General features: G+C 37.6%; 1 long non-coding RNA gene across 1 annotated transcript; it reads left to right on the forward strand.

Moving 5' to 3' along the window:
* Positions 1-14,044: 14,044 nt before the first annotated feature.
* Positions 14,045-16,989, forward strand: LOC125692780 (uncharacterized). The gene is made up of 3 exons (XR_007376830.1): positions 14,045-14,090; positions 16,418-16,493; positions 16,615-16,989. It is a non-coding gene; the product is annotated as an uncharacterized LOC125692780 (long non-coding RNA).
* The last annotated feature ends 210 nt before the right edge of the window (positions 16,990-17,199 follow it).

The raw sequence follows: 17,199 nt of genomic DNA on the forward strand, positions 1-17,199 counted from the left end.
AATGGAAAAATCAATATAGTTTACAACGAGTGCATGTCTTAATAGCCACAGGGCAGCCGCTAATATTGTCATTACAGTCATACTGGCCTTTATTAATTTATGTTTTTCCTCTTAAAGAAAAAATCTATGTGAGCAATAATCATAAGGGAACACCTCTACATTCATTTGCTTTTCAAATGTGCCTAAATTATTTATTTTGTCTAATGAATTTATCTTGTACTAAGATCCTAGCTGTTGGTCCTTGCCCTGCAGCTTTAACTGGCACTGCTGTCAGTGGTAGCATTGACTGAGTGAGAACTGAGTGTTTGGGGATAACACTAATGGGAACATTCGAGAAGTGAGCAGCCCATCTAAATCTCTATGTTGGCTAAAAGTACATTAAAGTGGCAGAAAGCAATCTACACATTTAATCATGAAGTGTTGTTTTTAATATTGTAAAATGTTCATATATCAAAGAACTTTAATGTCTGAGGCTTCTATGCTGGTTAGGGTTTTACACATGGTGTTCTACAAAATAAAACAAGAGGAAGCTGAACACCTCAGTCCCCTGGGGTACTTTTTCTCTGCCCACACTGTGAGTGACATACCCCATTGAAACGCTGATATCCCAAAAGCTCGAACTATGTATTCCACCTGTAGTTTTCATTGGATGACATTATAGTACAAACACCTATGCATTTTCTCAAGTGCAAAGTCAGGACAGCTGAACAACTGAAAAGCTTACAAAATGACATTTACTGTATGAAAGAGACAATCAGCTTGAAGCTTACAGTACATTAGATCTGTACACAGTATATGTACCCATCCATCCTATTCTTTACAAGCTATTCCTTTCACAGAACAGATCTTGCACTATGGTCTCGAGAAGACTTCAGGAGTGACACTAATCTCAAAGCACAGAATCAGTTAAGCGCCATATCACACAAAGAAAATTGAAGGGATCAAGGACAATGTTTTTCTCTTCGTATTTTAATATACATCTTATTGGAAACCTCTGTAATATTTGTGAGCATCTGGGACATTTTAGGTCAGCACTGACACAAAAGGACCTTGACATATGCTATTGAGGTTTCCATTAGGAGTAAGATTTCTGAGCTTGTTTTTGCCAATACCTCCTGTGCGATTCCAGATAAATTTTATCTTTGTTCACATTTATTGTCCTTACCTCTTTAATGTGGTACACTGTCTGTCTTTCACTCTGTGTCTAGTTTAACAAGTCCTTATCTTGAGAACATTTGGGCACTATTGTCATAAGCAGAAGTAGAATATTGTAGGCTAGAAAATATCGCGTTGCTTCAAGACATTTTATTTCTCAGTTCTTTCAAATGAAATAAGTTAAAGAGGCAAATGTACCATACACCAAAAACTATGCAAAAATTCAGGATAAACTGACTTTCACCGGGTTTTCCCTGATTACAAGCATAAACTGCAAGTGCACTTCATTTCAGAGGATCTAAAGAGGCAGACAGATTATCTGCATCCTTACCTTGGACAGAGATGTCTTGATGACCGAATCAGGCAAATTTAATGTCTAGAGACTGCTAAAATTTGGGCAGAACTATGCATGAAAGGATGTTCTAAAGGGACTCTGACAGGCTCAAGAGGTAGGCCAAAGTGAATCTCATGAAGGCAAATGCAATGCCTTGCACTTGGATCAGGGCAATCTTGAACATGAATACAGGCTGGGCAATAAGTGGATTGAGAATGACACTAAGGACAAAGGCTTCGGGATCAAAAACTCAGTGTGTTCCAGCAATGTGTTCTTGCTCTTAAATGAAATCTTAAATGTGGAAAGAATTGTACCTGTCCATAGAGGGATATCTACAAAAACAGCACAGGGCACTGATTAGATCATGAAGAGTCAAAATATTTGGGCATGATAATCGGTGATGTCATACAAAGGATCTTCCTAAATACAACTACTACCTTGCGTTTCCTGCACTCTCCCTTGCAACTCAGCACACATAGAACACTGAATAATTTAATCTAAATATATGTTCTTTGATCAAATTAAGTGTGTTTCTTTTGGTTCATTTTTCTGGAAAGCACAAATACAAAAATTTTCATGGAAGGCCATGGGCTTTAATGTACTGCAAATCTGTTTGAAAAAAAAAAAATACATTATGCTACACTACAAACTGCATTTGTATTGATTCCTTGCCTTGGCAGATGATGGGAGGAACAGGAAGGAGTGGTGATTATTCATTTTATCAGCCCTAAACAACTCCTCTTTATTAGGGGACAGAGACAGCTTATTCTAAAGAAGTCAGAGAGTAGTAGTTCTTCTCTCAGCATGAACTTCCTGCTTAAATTAATTAAAGCTAATTTGCAGATTCAAAAGGCACCTGCTGAAAGGAAGGCTTAGAGGGGCTGGAATGAATGAGTCCAGGATGATACCTGCCAGGTGGCCTGCAACCAGATTAGTTGAAATCAAATTCTTTGCTAAGCACAACTGTAGCTCAAATAGCCATCCATGAGTAGCTGTTTTTTCCTGAGATACTGACAGGACAAGGAAATATCTTCTTAGCCATTTCCTTTGCCACAGACAGCACCCTAGGAATTACTGCTGTGAGCTCCAGATGCCAATGGACTGAGTGCTGAAACTCGTAACTAGACAGTTGGAGGATCAAAAAGAAAGCTTAAATTTTGTGCTTTTTTTTAGCCAGTCCTCAGCATTGGTCATGCTTTTGTGTGACTTTTTCCTTCCACACACAAATGAAATAGGTTCATTCTGCTGTGTCACAATGGAAAGGATGGTAGTTCCTCTCAAGTGCATGCAGAGAGTGGTGTGGATTGCCTTGCTCTTAGCTTTCTTGTAAAGATGTTGAAGATTCTGGTTAAAGTCTGCGCCTGGGAACTGAATGTAACTTTTTCAAGCTTTTCTTTGAATTTCTCAGTTAAATAAGCTGGATACTTTCATGTTGAGTATGCTCAGTTAGGAGGCTCATTAGCAGAGATGGAGTTTTTGCCAAGGGAGATCATGATACTACTACTGTGTTTTTCCAGATCCTCTTTTGAACACTTTGCCCAAAACTCTGCAGTGTAGGCAGAAAAACAAAAATGCCACCTGCTGTATATACCTACCAAGTATAATCCTCCAAATGAAATGATTTGTTAAATTTTGTCATGCTATAAACATATGTTGGAGATGACAGATAAGAAATTTGGCCACTTCAGCTCTGCTGCCAGTGTTCTAAAAACTCCTGAATGATCACTGGGAATAAGGCAAGTTGTCATAATGTTGCCTAAAGCATGAAGTCCCAATCACTGAACTTCTATTTACTGTTTGTCTCCTGGAGGAGCAGGAGGCTGTGTCCCAGTGTGTAGACACAGATAATACACGAGGCAAATGCTACGCTGATACCCATCCACTGGAAACTGAGATTCTGCTTGATTGTTCTTCAAAGCTGTTAATTTCTTCTTTGTAACACAAGGAGCTGGTTAAGCATGGTTTTGTCAGAAATAAATATGTCATTTTTAAATAAAGAATTAGAGCAAGCATAGTTCCCTTTGAGGCATAGAAAGCATTTATTTTGGTCTCAAAGTCTCAGCAATTCAATTAATTTTTTAATACATTCAGAATAACAAAGAGAATTTGCCTTACTAGAAAGGGGAGGAAGTACAATATTTATGGATAAAATTACGAGAGAGAAATTAAGAGTAACATTTTGAAGGCTCATCATTTGTTTTTTTTCTTAGTTAATTGGTTTGCATCATAAGAAGCAGAAGGGCTTTGAAAGGACCTTGTTATGTTCAGTGGTGGTTAAAGGGAGAAATTGCTGTGAATAGCTCTTCCCATTTATAATTTTCCTATGATAAATTGCTTCAAAAATTCCAAAAAGGGTTTTTTTTCAGATTGCAAGGTGATGTCTGAAAAGCAGTGAGCCACAGAGCTGGGTGGCCAGGGAACTTCATAGGAGCTGTCTAGGATGAAAGAGATCCTTTGGTCCGTAATGCCAGTCAGCCAAATGCAATTCTAGATATAACCTGGAAACAGGCAACGAACTTGAGCAGTGAACCAAAACCATGACTAATTCCAAAAGTCTTGGCTTCTCTGGAGCAGCTGAGCCACCAACCTGAAGCTGTTTAGTTCCCAGGTAGCCTTGCAGGCTGGGGCTCCAATGTGGCACATAATGACAGAAAGTAGGTTCTAAAGCATCTTCCAGCAAAAGAATTAGTAAATCTAACACACCTGTGCAGAATATTTAAATTTTTGACAAAAATCTGTGATGCCAAAGTCCCAAAACACGATGCTAGACCCCAGATTGCTGCCAGGGAGGTATCTGAAATTGAAGCTGGCCCTGATGTATAAGACCTGACCAAATTTTCCAACTCCTACGTACTATTTATTCATAAGACTTAGCCATCAGCTTTGCCAAATCACATAATGCTTATTTATAAGTCTAAGTGTTGACTGCCAGTGAGATTTGGACAACATATTTCTGACATCATTTTTAAAAAGCCACACAGTCTCATATTGTTAATTCCATTAAGCCAGACATCGATCTCCTAAGGCACAAATATCCTATTTCCTAAAGTTGCATTTGTAGGTTTTAGCATAATATCTTTATAACTGGATTTTCTCCATGAATACAATAGTTTTCTTTGAATATCAAACCCCACCCCCAAAGAAAGCAAATTAAAATTTGGAAGCCATTTTAAATTCACTGGCCAAAACTAATTCTATGAATTTATCCATTGGCCTATAAAATGAAAAATATGTCTTCAAAGCTGCTGAATTTTTTCAGGATTCTTTGAAAAAGTACTGCTGAGTGAATAATTTATAATAATGAAAGTGTGTAACAAGTGTTGTTTCTTTTACTGCTTGGATAATTTTCTTGAATACGGCTTTTCTTTTACATGTGTTCGTTTGATCCTTGGACTCTATAGGCTTACACAGATTTTTTTTTCCAATTTTCATTTGTTTCATACCTATAATCTAAATTGTGATGTTGAATGGTTGGCCAGGGATATTTTTCATGTTTCCTGATAGTATGAACAAAAATTTCACAGTCCTTTATTGTTTTTTGGTGGGGTTTTTTGTTTGTTTGTTTGTTTTTGCTATGACAGTACTGAAAATAAATTGGATTTTGTTTTCATTCTCCATACTTTAATTTTCTTCAGTTGTGTTATTAAGAGTTTAGCACTCTTTTTAGCAGCACTCAGAGAATGTATGTGGTAAAGTAATTCCACCTAAAATTTTATTTACAGAGTTTTATTTTCTCCTTACTGTTTCATCAACTTGTTAAAAAGCAGATTATATTAAATCACTACTTAATGAAGGATTACATTTTACCTTGGGCTAACTCTTTTCACAGTGACATAAAGAAAGCTAGGGAAAATGACACAGCTTGTGAATAACTGCCATATTTCAAGCCAGAGGCAACTTCATTTCAGTGGTGGACTAACACTTAGGAGCTTGTACAAAATTCAAACTTCCAAGAGCAACACTAACTTGAATGCAAGTTCTTCTCAACACACATCTTTGGATGGCTCAGTGGTGAAATCTGAAGTATATTCTCAGTGGCTGCTCTTACTGATTTAAAAATTCAAAAGCCTCACTGTACTGTGCATGTCACTTTTTACCACAAGAGTCACATTATAGTTACTATAATTGCTCTCTGGAAGCAAGATATAAGCCTGTGTTTAAAGGAACACATTTTAATGAAATTTTAATTATGTCATTGTTACAGATTGTTCTATCAAGCTAAGTAACTCAGCCTGCTGGCCTGTTGTTTTTGGTGATATGATTTGTTTGTTTTGCTTTACTTTGTTTTTCTTAAAGGAAATTCTGTTGGAATAATGTCTTTTAGATTCTCTTCAAGATGGATAAAATTTTCAGCAGAGCTGGAATCTCTCTATAACAACAATTTCAAAAAGTGGAAACTTTTCTAAGTGCAAAAACCAGCGTGTGAAACAAGGGCAAGCGATGGCTGGGTGTCTTCCATCTACCTGATACTGCTATGAAGGTGGCTGGATATTCATTTGATGGGAATAATGTCTATGCTGACAGTACATCTCGTTTATGCTAACAGAGGGATTTGACACATTAATTGAAGTGTAATTGGAAGACTATTTTGAAAAATCCCTTTGGTATCCAAACCAGAATGATGAGAATCGTGAATATTCTAATTTCTCTTCCTTTGCAATTCCTTTAAAGAAAGAAATCCTTCACTTCGAAATTCACATTCAAAGTAGCTGGAAAAGATCTGGCACAAAAGCACACCTTACCTCACACACAGAAGTGTCTGCACCAGTCCTGAGACATGAGGTAGCCAAGACCCTTCCTATGAGGATGGATAGGTCTATGGGAAACTCAGTAATTTATCCTGGTAATTTCAGGCCCAGTTTAATGCCATGCCTCAGTGGAGACAACACACTATTCGAAAGCAGTTTTCCTATCTTACCAGTGAGCCATTTCCAGTGATTCTCCTCCATTCAGGTTGCTGATGTGTGGTACCTTACTCACCAGCTACCAGGTGTAGATCATAGAATTATAGAATTATAGAATTGTTTGAGTTGGAAGGGATCCCAAAGGCCATCTGTTTCAACTCCTCTGCAATAAACAAGGACATCTACAGCTTGATCAGGTTGCTCAGAGCTCAATCCAGCCTGTCCTTGAATATCTCCAAGGAAGAGACATCCACCATCTCTCTGGGCAGCTTGTTCCAGTGCCTCTTTATCCTTATTGTAAAAACTTCTTTCTTATATTCAATATCAATCTTCCCTCTGTTAATTTGAAACCATTTCCCCCATTGTCTTATCACAACAAGCCCTGCTAAAGAGTCTGTCCACTTCCTTCTTATAGCCTCCCTTTAGATACTGAAAGGCCACTGTCTGGACACCTTAGAGCCTTCTGTTCTCCAGGCTGAACAGCCCCAACTCTCTCAACCTATCCTCAGAAGAGATGTTCTATCTCTTCATTCATTTTAGAAGCACTCCTCTGGATATGCTCCAGCAGATCCATGTCTCTCCTGTACTGAGGACTCCACATCTGGATACAGTACTCCAGATGAGGTCTCTGCAATGCAGAGTAGAGGGACAGGAACACCTGCCCTTGCCCTAGTAGACACACTTCTTTTGATGCAGCCCAAGATACAGCTGGCTTTCAATCCCAAGAAGGGATTGAAAATAGAACACAAAATATGGACTAAATGTCTTTGGTGCAAGGTCATTAATTACAGTCAGTGAATGACTCATTATTACCTCTCCCTACTCCATAATAATTTCTTTACTGTGCTCATGAGTTACTTCCCAGTAATATTTATTCACCTGTAAGCTATAGTGCAAAGCTACAGAGCTACAGAGCCAAGCTACATGGCATGGTGAGGTACCCCAATTAGTGTAATCCCTTTTCACTGCCAACTGCTGGCTGTTGAGAAAATATATTGGATTCAGTGGGTTTTCTCATGGGTCCTCATAGAACTGAAAGAGCAGTGAGGATCTGAATAAGAGGCAGATGGCTGGTAGAGACGAAATTAAATGAGGGGTTATGGAATGCCTTTTCACGGATTTTAGCCAGGCCTCATTAACTACTCCGGGAAATGGACATTTGGATACAGGAAAAAGACCCTGAAAAGAAAATCTGGAAATGGTAGAAATATCTAATAGATAACTAATATTATATGTATCTGCTGTTTATTTTATATGTATATGATCTTGTGTGTGTATATATACATAATAGTTCTGAGCTCTAGTTACTTTCTTACCCTACAATTGATTTGTGTATGTATTTTAAAAATGAAAAGAAAACAAGAAAAATGTAGGACTTTGGTGAAGGAAATGAACAAACAAACAAACAAACCTCTTCCATAAACTCCACATCAAAAAGTAGCTTCTTTAACTTACAAATAACATTTCCAAATTTTTAAGAAAAGGTCTGTGCCTTGTGATCTGCTATGGGTGTTCTCCAGAGGGGATCCCAACATATGCTGTAAGAACATCTTATCTTCTTGGAAAATTTCGTAAGGAATATGACAGAAGCATATGTTTAAAACAAAATGGGGAAAAGGAGGTGCTGCTGGTGGTGTTTGCTTTGTTTACCAACCCATCCAAAGAGAAGATATTCTATTATTTCTCCTTCATTGTTATTTGTGCTTTGGTTAATCATTTCTGCTCTTAAGTTTTATCTTCATGCCTTTTCTGTCCACTCCAAACTTTCCACCACTTTTCACTTTGAATACTTTACTTCTGCCTATTTTGTTATATAGTCATATCTATTTTTCCCACTGGCCTCCTTTCTATGGACTGTGCAACATAAGTAGTGGTTATAAATTGCAGCAGTATAAAATAAGCACAACCTAAAGGCACAAGCTATGTTGCCTTTAGACCAACCCTTGCTCAGATTTTGTGTATCATTTGTAGTTCAGCAGAAAATAGTTTGGTGATTAAAATGTCTCATATGTTGTTTGTCCTGTGAAAAATAAAACTAGTCTTTGGAGAGCCAACCTTAGTGATTCTGGAGAGCCAATAGGCTCTCCAAACAACATGCTGTAAGAGTGGAACTGGAAACCACAGAGAAAGAAACTAGTAAAGCAATATTAATGGCACCAGTGCCAGAGATAGGTTTGTTTGGTTTTTTTCAGCCTGAAGAGAATTCCCAGTTTGCCAAATGACTTGGCTATTTTAGCTGGTCATGAATTGCCTAATAACTGGAGATGTAGATTTGATCTGATTTAAGATTAGGTCCTGAAATACCTTTGAATATGTCTCCCTGAAGCCGTGGCAAGCAGGGATAGATAAATGTCACAGAATCACTGAATGGTTGATAGTGTATATATAAGATGTATTTATCTTTGATCGATATGCAAACAAGCAGGTAAAACAGATTCAGCTGATATGCATTCCTGACTGATCAGAATTCAGATCATTTATTTCCTCACTTCTCTCCATTTAATCAGATTAGAAATTGTGAATGTAAAAGTTTAATTCCCCTACTATATATGGTCAAGTCCCTCTATTTCTGGACTATGTCCTTGTGCAAATGCGCGATACAGGATGATCATGATAACAAGGAGAAAGTTTTGTGTTTAAGAAATGAAAATGTCTATAGAATTATATGCTGAATATGATTTTAATTTGATCTTTTTCTGAATGCTGGTCTTGAATGTTCTGTTTTTCTACCTAGTCTTCTGATACATTCTATATGCTTAGGATAGAACTATGTTATATGTACAGTAATAATTTTTCTATTTATTACATATTGGAAGAAACTATGAAGATAATGGAAGCCCTTAGCGAAGAAATGAGTTCTGATAGACTGCCTCAGCTGATTAGAACTCACCATTACCTTGCTTATTCACATTTTACAGTTTTCACTTCATGTCATTTCCTAATAAAGCTACTTGCATTCAGCCTCTTTTATAGTATGTACAATTAGAAAGAAGAACATGACGTAGAATTAAAATAGCCTTTCTTCCCTCTTACTGTTTAAGACTGTAGACCTACATTTTGGACAAGTGCATAAATTTTGTATTATAGCATGAGAAGCAATTAATCCCATTAATAAGCAATAATTCATACAATTCAGATCATAGGCTGTCACTAGGAATGACTTCATTAGCCAGCTTTTTACCCTAGGCTAAAAAGTCAGCTTCATTAATTCCATAGAAGGCTTATTTTCTTCTCTTGAAAAAACACAGTCGAACTCATTTAAAGAAATACTCCTCTTAACTAAAGATACCATCCAAGGAAAAAATTATTCAGCAGCAAATTGCCATATATTTTAAAAATATTATAAGATCAAACATTTAGATGATATTTTTGTACCTAATACATGTCATCAGATAAGGAGTCCTTATGAATAATGATTTTTTTTCACTGTGAAAGATCCCAGTTGGAGTCCAGATTTGATAATGAGCATATCATGCTCACAAGGATTTTAATATACTTATTACAAATCATTTTAATGATGTATTAACTTTTAATTAGATCTGTACATCAAATTAAATACACGGTGAGGTGAATATAATTGGACTGAGAGGAGAAACTTGGGCAGAGGTTCCCCGCATTAATTTTATATCTTCTGAGCTGTGACATTAGCACACATTTACTGAACACCTTTCCTGCTACGTTACATCCTGGGAGTTACAGTCCTAATCTGCTTCACTGAATTAAGGAAGACAAGCCTTAGAGTAAAATGCTGCTCACCAGCCTGTGACATTTGAAAACAATCCAAGAAATAAATAAACATTTTCTAATGAAAAAGCTGAAAAATGAAATAATGCATTCTACATAGCCAGAGAGCTTGCTTGTCCTTAAAACTGTTATTTCGTAAGACATGAGTGAAACATTGTGCATTTCTCTTGTTTGTGCATATTCTGGTGACTGCAAATGGTCTGTGAACTAGGAACAATAAAATAAATATGTCAATAAGCCAGAATTACTTTTATGCTTTAATAATAATAAAGCACTCTCTCTCTATTTATTTTCTTCACCACTTATAATGGGTTGGGTAATGCCCTACCAGGCATGACACTGAAAGCTTTCCATTATATGTCCTTAATACTCAACTCTTTCATTATTCAATATGTCTGAATATTCTAATCTGCTCTTGAAGGAAAAAGTACAACAATATCACAGCCCAGGACAATTATGCCACATTTTTATTAAATTAACCATGGGTTGTAAGTTTACCTTAATGACCACAAACATTTCCAAATAAAGCCAAGAGTGTTCCTTGCTTGATTTTTTCCAGATGAAAGGCTTGTGGATTTTATTTTCAAAGGAAATTATTATTTTCATGCTGCTATATACTAATGAAGTGGTGAGAAATGCTTCCCCTTATTGAGATGGCAATGGTGTAGCAGCTGTGATGCAAACACCACGCTGGATGAGCAGCAAATCTTGCAGTGTAGAATTGTTCCAGTAAACGTTAAGTGATTTGAAAAGACCTGACAGGCGAGAACAGCAAGCCCTGGAGTCATGTAAAATGCAAGAGAAATACCACTTTATGGATGCTTTATGATGGCTTCAGAAACAGAAACAACAAACTAGCTATTAAAATATAATTTAGCAATAATATTCTTTCCAGTTTGAAAACTATCATTGTGATTTTTATTTTTTTTTTACATTCAAGAACAGTCTAAGGTCTCAAGATATGTTCTTATTTCTTATAGATGGCTACATTTGGCTGGAATGTATGGAAATAACATTCAATTATATGCTACATTGGTACCAGTCAGAATAGCTTATAGCAGGGAAGGATCTTTTTCCTCCTGCTCTTCTCTGTGGTGTATTCTTGAGTGTATTTTAATAAATCCTTTGAAAATGGATAAGTAAAACTACTTAACATCCTGCAGAAAGTGTTAAGAGCAAAGAATATGAATATGTGGTAATAAGCGGATTAATTAGTTCCTTCAGCTCTGCCTTCTGGTCATACAGCATTGTTAATTCGGAAGGCTTACAAATGCTGGAGTCACAGACGAGATGTTTCTGATGTAGCCATTTTGTAGCAGCCACCCTCGACCTCATTCTGAGGCTTAGAATCAAGAAACAGAGTATCAAGCTGAAATACTGAGGGATTTAAGGTAGGCTAGGTAGAATTTATATGCTTGGACTTTGGCCAGCCTACTGAAGTTGTCACTCTGCTAGCAAAGAGCGCCTGGGGATTCTTAATGATCAGACATGGTCATGACCTCTGTTTTGCAAGTAATCCAAAAAACAACACATCCAACATAGCAGTGATCCTCCTCACCAAGCAGAAGCACTGTTGGAGGAAGGACTGCTGTGAGAAAGCATTGCTAATATGCAGCACTCCACAGCTTAAGGAAAGGAGAAAAAACAAACAAACAAACAAACAAAAAAAACCACACCAAAACAAAAAAAACTGTTAAGGAGACTTGTGCCTCAACCTTTATGCATCACTGCCACGAGGCTCGGTGTTGCAAATTGTCAATGCCATTGACCCCACTTTTGTGAAGCACTTCAGCACATGCTTAACTTGGAATTAATAAAGCAGTCAGAAAATGTCACAGCACATTGCAGACCTTCCATTCCTGCCATTGTGTTTTCCTAAGAAACAACCAGTTCATGTTGTAGATTCTTTTTTAAGGAGCTGGGAAACCTTATGTCCTATAATAGTGCTGTGAATTGATGAGAAATGGTTTATAATGTTATTTTTCTATTCAGATGTTCACTCAGTAGAATAACCCTCAAACCACCAAGTAGGACTGACATTTTGCAATGCGTTAATGCAAAAGTTCTGAGCACCTGCAAAGCTGAGTGTGCCTGCATCTGCTTCCTGACTGCAAAGTGTCCCTCCTTCATCAGTTGAACTCATTTCCAACATGAGGCTCTGGTAGGAAATGCATCAGGTGTCCAATGAACAAAGGCTTGCGGAGTGCTTCTTTCCCAGGTACTTGGACATTAGAATGTATTCTCTTATGAAAGACTCCTGGGTGACAGCCCTGTGGGTCCCTTTTGCTTCAAGTCTGGGTTTGCTGCATTTTCCTCCAAATAACACAGTATTCAGAGAGCAAATGAGGGAGTTGAGCCTTGGATTTGTAGCACCTAACTTGAAGATTATCTGACAGCTTTATGGTCTGCTTCATGTTATGCTCCTAGGCGGATGATCACCTGAAAATTCACAGAAATTGGATCATAGGAGTAAATTTTCATTCTTGTCTAGAAGACTTTAGAATATCCAAGCTAAAGTGAATGGGGCGGTAGCCACAACAGAGGCAAGAAGCTGACTTAGCTAAAGATTTTACTTCTCTTCTTCCTGTAGTGACCTCAATCTGTTGCCTGTCAAGAGTGGATGATCACTATCAGCCTTGATGAATGAACTGCAAAAGAAATATTTATAGATATTCATATTGTTTTTATTTCCATTCCTTCACTCATTGCTACCCCTCCTTCATCCACCCAGCCAGTATTGTCTTTTATACATTAATTCCGAGTACAAATTCTTCCCCTTCCATTTTTCCTATAATTTTGTGGTCTTTGAAGATAATGACCACATCTGCTCTTTAGTTATCAAGTATGTTTCCTATTTTAACTATTTCCTTTATCTTCTTAAGTATCACCTACAGAACTGAAGTTTGGTTGCACTGATTTTTTCTCATCTCCACTTTACAAACTGTGACTTTGTTCTGGAGAGTGTTTTGCTCTTTCTTCTCTCAGAGATCCTCATCTCTTTCTGTCAGTTGTTATTACACAGTTGCAATTTGGCCAAAACAGAGAAAACCCCATTGTGTCTTTAATCTTATCTATTTCTGCTACTTTTGTCCTTTTGATTATCTCAGGACACTAATGGAATAAGACACTCTACTTACTGTACTTACTATGACTCCACTGTCTGGATTTTTTGATTTTTTTTTATTTTTGGAAGCAACTCAGAAACTGAATGTACAGAGGCACAGATTCTGCCTTTAATAAAATAATATTAGCTATGCAATAAGTCACAGATAGTCTCACAGCACCTCAGAATTTCTCAGAATAGACTGAAGCACAGTGAAAACGGACTCTGAAATTCTTTTTTTTTTCTCCTTCCTTTGCTATGGTTCATCTTGCAACCCTGTGTGGTAGTGAAGGTGATGACCCAAGTTCTTGTGTCCTGACCTCCTACTGCCAGATGTTAGTATTTTCCGTCCAATATGTGCCATGGTCTCTCTTCTGTGACAGAAAGAACACCAGAGCCAACATAACAGCAAGTCTCACCTCTGTGAGGAGCTGATAATGAAATGGAAACTTTGCCCTGGGACTCGTAGCACTGCAATTACTTTTCTTCATCACCTACCACGTCTCTGGACTCAGACTAAAGAAAAGATATGAAATTTGCCATAGTTTTGTATAACTTCTCTTAACTTCCTCACCATGCATAATCTCCTGTCATATGTCAGAATAAGTCACAACAGAAAACATACTGTATGGGAACTACTGAGTCACGGCCTGAACCTCTGATTGATCACCTGAGGCAAGCCATGAGTCAGCCAGAGGAGCACAGGTGCAGGCAATTCACCTGTGCTGCTGGAAGAGGTGGAGCCAGGCTGCAACCCTCCTAGACCTATTTAAGAGCTGGCTACCAGTGAGGAAGGATCTTGTCTGGAGATCCCTTCTTCTGGTGTTTTGTGGGTGAGCCCAGCACAAAGGTAAGCCTCCCATTTTTTCTCTTTTGTTATCATAATCTACTTCGCCCATCTCTCTTGTTTATTTTGTGATTGTAACATCTTAATATCCATTGATTATACACATACAGTGTACATGCCCATAGGTGGGATCTGCCTGTGAGAAGTTAGGCTCTGACCTATTGCACTTTGCAAGGAACATACTTGCTCTGACTAGAATCAGATGCCTTCTTATATGCAGAGAAATCACAAAGCTGGTCACTTGAATTTCCCTTTCCACAACATATAATTGGCTTCATTTAGAGTTCCTGGGGTGGAAAGAAGAGGTGCGCAGTGTCTTCCATAAGATACAGATAACACTCTAAGTTAAACTTTGTGAGTTGAGATTTTTTTGTGTTTTGTTTGTTGTGGGGTTTGCTTTTGTTGTTTTTTAGGGTTTGGTTTTTTTTTCAGTTTCTGAAATGAAAACAACTGAAATTTAGTTTCTGGAATGAAAACAACCATATCTCTCTACGTGATGCAATCATAGAGAGCTTGCATTTCTAGGATGTTATATAAACTCATCATACTGCCTGGGCTGTTCTGCATGCAGCTGTCATTTCAGAACAGAAACTAAGAAAAATCCCTCGGCTCATTTCTAAAATTCAGACCTAAGTGCGTGCGCTGCGAAGCCCTTCTCAGAAGACATTTGTCTGTCATCTGTTTTTCCAGGGCTCTTTTAGCAGAGTTTCAGCCAGCCAACACATTGTTCCGCCATGCAGAAGCTGATCTCCAGAAAAAAAAATATATGTATATATATTTGTGCATGTTAAAAAATTAGTGTAAAGGTTTATATGTCCCTTCATTACAGCTTCATTTCATATTCCCTTTGTTGTCCATAGCATAATAAATTCATGATGTAGTCCTGTGAATGTCATTGTAATTTAGCATTAGTTAAGCACTGGTTAATAGACCCTCACCATGTTGCTACTCTGCATATAATGCATACAGTCACTGAATAGAGATTTGCTCTGAAAATTTTGCCAACCTCTGAAAGGTTGTTTTATACTTACACTGATAGCTAGCACTGTTGCATATAGCAGTCAGAAGTAAGAACTTACAGGTTTTTTTCCGAAGTCACTGATAATGGATTTGAGCCCCTATTTTGTAAGATGATTAAGGCATTTGTTGTTGCCTTCTTTTTCTTCAGAGATTGGTATTGCTCAAGTAACACTTTGCAACACTTCCCATCAAACAGGCAACCACTGAACATAAACAACAGGAACATGGTCCTCCTGGGATTGACAGTTCAAAGTCAGTTGCATAATATCACTGCTACACCACATTTTAGGGTCCCTACTTGGCAAATATGACTGCTGTTATTGGTTATTTCCTCCTTTTTTACATCACTGGCACTGGTAAGATGTTTTTCAGCAGTTTGTTCTCTGGTCTCTCCCATCTGCCACTCTGCCCCAGGCAGAAGCAGGAGACAGACCCAAAAGGGGTGTCTGAGGTTCTTGTATGAGTTTCCACTATTCCAAAGCTTCTTCCTGAATTTCAGGAACTTCTACGTCCCTCTACACAGTAGAAAGCCATATTTCTTTTCAGAGAAAGCCAGGAATATTCATCATCAAAAGGTACAAACATTTATTGAATTAGAGGTTGCAGCCCAGAACATTTCTTGTCAGGGAAACAGCTGACATGACAATACTTGTAGACAGAACTCAATGTGACACAGTAAAAATTCCTAAAAGAACACATTTTGCATTCTTTTAGCCTGTTTCTACTTAGTTCAGGAAATTTCTCATTCTTTTTCTTCATGACTCCATTAAATTTTATCTCCGTGTCAGTGTTCAGTGTATGGAAGTTATTAGCTCACAGAAAAGCAAAAATGCAAGACCTCTGTGATGGCAACTGAGCAGTGGAACAGGTTGCCCAGAGAGCCGCCTTCCCCAAAGATATTCAGAAATTGTCTGAATACAGTCCTGGGTAACATGCTGTTGGGAAACCTACTTGATCAGGGGTTTGGACTGCATGATCTCTAGAGGTGCCCTCCAACCTCAGTCATTTGTGACTGAATTCATGGCTTCATTGAAATAGGATGTTTGTCTTTTAATGCTGATCATGGTTAATCTTAAAGTGTTCTTAAAACTGAAAATATGTGTCTCTGGAAAATGTCCCTAGCCCAGCTCAGGAAAAGTCAAAAGTTCTGGTTTGATATCATGGCTGCTAGTTGAAACTTTGAAGTCAGTTCTCTCTGGCTAGTCATCACTGCAAAACTTTCCAACTCTCACAGCTATGAAATGATCCTTTGGAGACACTTTTAAAGTGTGCGAGGGGTCCTTAATACATATTTCTGTCTGTATTTGTAGCTTGTGTTTGGACTGACTGTATACTAAGCAAGAAGATAACTTTTTGGTTTTTTTCACCACCTAAATAGGTTTTCAGGTGAGACCCTTCTTTACTGGCAGCTCTTCTAGCATAGAGATATTTTTTTTCCCTATGTTTTGCAGAAAGTGGGGCATATCTCTGCCAAATATTTACAAACTTCTCTTTTCTATATTAATAGAAATCATCAGTGGCAGCATGCAGTGAAGGTACCTAGTGACAGTCAAGATAACATGAAACAGCTCACAATGGAGCTTGTTTTCTACAGTTTTGGAGGAAACTAACATATGAACCACGTTTCAGAGTTATGCTGCATTTGCGTGACCTTGGTGTGTATATATATATATATAGCTTCAAGCCTGCAGAAGCTGGTAACAGCTCAGATTGAATGTGAAAGTGAATGTGCAAGACTGCTCTACAAAGTTCTTTTCAAAGTAACAGCCATTTGTTTTGAGCTTCCTGGTATATGAAAATTAAATATATTTGAAATGTTCTTTGTATTATCTTTAATGTGGACAAACTATGCTGCTTTAATTTTACACTGTATCGTTCTTTGGAATCTCTGTTCTGCATGGATGCCCACACATTTCAACACAAGTCCATTGCTAAATTTTCTTTCGAAGTTCTTCTATTACTATTAATTCCATCCAGCAATGCATTATTTTGTGCAGGAGAAAAATACAAATTTTCTATTCAGTATTTCTTTTGTTTGGTTGCTTTTCCTCTGTTAGACTAACATCAAAATAGTTAAATTTTCCATTTTCAA

Source organism: Lagopus muta, chromosome 4 (assembly GCF_023343835.1).
Source record: "Lagopus muta isolate bLagMut1 chromosome 4, bLagMut1 primary, whole genome shotgun sequence".
Lineage (NCBI taxonomy): Eukaryota > Metazoa > Chordata > Aves > Galliformes > Phasianidae > Lagopus > Lagopus muta.